Source organism: Aplysia californica, unplaced genomic scaffold (genome assembly GCF_000002075.1).
Source record: "Aplysia californica isolate F4 #8 unplaced genomic scaffold, AplCal3.0 scaffold00026, whole genome shotgun sequence".
Lineage (NCBI taxonomy): Eukaryota > Metazoa > Mollusca > Gastropoda > Aplysiida > Aplysiidae > Aplysia > Aplysia californica.
Window position 1 is genome coordinate 1,487,262 of NW_004797296.1, and position 2,471 is coordinate 1,489,732.

General features: G+C 42.2%; 1 protein-coding gene across 10 annotated transcripts in view; it reads right to left on the reverse strand.

Moving 5' to 3' along the window:
- Positions 1-2,471, reverse strand: part of LOC101852077 (mitogen-activated protein kinase kinase kinase 7) — a 44,340-nt gene that overhangs the window by 38,618 nt on the left and 3,251 nt on the right. The window lies entirely within an intron of this gene.

Consider the following 2,471-nt stretch of genomic DNA (forward strand, 5'->3'; position numbering starts at 1 on the left):
CACCATTTGTTATCAGGTTTTTTTATTGTGTTGCTGTATTCATTTGAATGCGTGCATGTGTTTGTAAATTTTGTGTGTGTATGTGTGTGTGAGAGAGAGAGAGTGTGAGAGAGAGAGAAAGGGAAAGAGAGAGAAAGAGAGTGAGAGAGAGAGAGAGAATGAGAGAGAGTGAGAGAGAGTGTGAGAGAGAGAGTGTGTGAGAGAGTGTAAGAGAGAGTGTGAGAGAGAGAGTGTGTGAGAAAGAGATTGTGAGAGAGATTTTGAGAGAGAAAAAAATTTTAAGAGAGAGAGTGAGAGAGAGAGTGGGGGGGGGGGGGGGGGGTAAGAGACCCTTTCCTACCTCATTTCTTATTTTGTATGCATATTGTTTTTTGAAAAATAAATGTTTCCATTATTTTTTAAATGAGTGGTCATTCTGAATGCATGAACAAATGAATGAATGAAAACAATGAAAAACAAGTAAAATATGCAAGTAACACAGGTTTCTCTCTGTATTTTCAGAGAACTATAGCATCATGAAATGCCGCGCACTGGGCAGGCAAAATGACGCGGTGAGGGCATAATTGCCACGCACCATAAAAAAAAATGACGCGGTCACGGCACCTTGCCGCACTGTGGGCTATTGAGAGGCATTGCGATTCGACCTGGTCTCGGCACAAAAATCAAGGGAGATCACTGCAATAGCATCCAAACTGAGAAGAAATGGGTCAGTCATGTGACCACACACGCCATTCATGTTTTCTTCACGCAACAAGAGACACAGCCGCTTGACCTTATTAAACTGCCGTGGTCTGGCACATACACACTAGATCTACATGCGGTAAGCCACCTTGAACCAAGGGCCTCAACAGGTGATTTTATCGGCTTGCGAGAGGTCAGGGGAAGTCCTCGCCTCATGACCAGACCGCAGTGGGAGCTATTCTCACCAGGGGAGGGATAGCGACACAAGGGTTATATTCTCAAGGTTTCCCATCAAAAAGTAATCGTTTAGAACCAGAAGTAATTGTTGGTGGGGTCAAAACAAGTATCCTTTAAACGGGACCGCAATTGTACAGGAGTGCCGACTTTTCTGACAGACTAACCACTGACAGTACCACAAGCCAGAGATAGGAATCGAAAGTAGGAGAGACGAGAGTGCAGAGTGCTTCGAGGGTGGCGATGATCTTGTAATTCCGTTCATTAACTCATTCGCTACGCCGAGCCGTGGGGGGCGACGCAGCTAAAGTGCCGTCAGTATGCTAAGCCGCCCCCGCCGGCTCGAGAACCGACGTTCAATTTTAGCTTGGTTTCTATTCCAATCCACATATCCATGTTAAAATAAAGGTCATATAAAGTTGACTTCCGGGTCAAGCGTTTCCACCAAAATCCGAAGCTTTGATTCAGTTTTGAAACACGATTTCGAAGTTTATACGACATTGTTTTATCGCGAAGCCCAAATTATAGCCCAGACACCAGTCTTAGTACTTTTACACAACAAAATGTATCATTATTTCACTCACTAAAGAAGTGTAGGACTCTTCTTAATAATATTGATACTACTGGACTCAAATTGCCAGTGCACTGTAATTGAGAAATCATTATTTTTGAGTGCTAGAAATAGTCAAAATATTTTTTTTCTCCCTAAAATCACTACTTTTTGGTGAATTTGCTCAAAAAGTACCACCCAAGAATAATTCCATATAAGATACAAGGGTTTTTTTCTGTTTGGGATCCTTTTTTCAAAGAAAGTGGCTATTCTCACCTGCCCGAAAGTTCTCGCAAGATCAACTCCTCCCCTCTTCTCTCTCTCAACTCCTCCCCTCTTCTCTCTCTCTCTGTCTCTTTCTGAATACTGTCTATCGGTGTGGACGATCAAATTGACCAAAACAAAGTTAATTAATTTGGCTGTCTACAAAGATGCTACGGCTATTTAACTTTTCGAAACGAGCCGAACTACGCGGGTCGCCATTTTGTTTTGCCCGGAAATTCTCGCGCTACTCCTCTCTCTCTTTCTCTCTCTCTCTCCACTGCCCACAGACAAAATTGTACGCTTTTAGTAGGCTACAGTTGTAATGGAACATTTGTTCACGGCACAGAATTCTACAATTTTTCTGTTATCACAGTGTAGAATTCTGTGGTTTAGGGTGAACGCAAAATTTGGTGAACGCGCACCGGGTGAGAATAGCCACAATACTCGCCTGCACTATTCTCACTCCGGGTGAGAATAGAGGTGGCCTTTTTCAAAATTATTTTAAAATTATTTTTTTTTCAATATCGGAGGTTATGATCCAAATGTAAATATTATGAAATGCATGTTAAATAACTGCTCATTTTTCAATATTTTCCTGTTCTATATACAGTTATGGTTATTTTGATGTATAATTTGACTACTAGATCTAGATCTAGAATCTAGAATCTAGCACAGCGGTTATAGAGCGCCCATTTAGTTTTGGCTGGCGCGAGGCAAGCAAGCCCGCGCTTCCCCAGGTCAC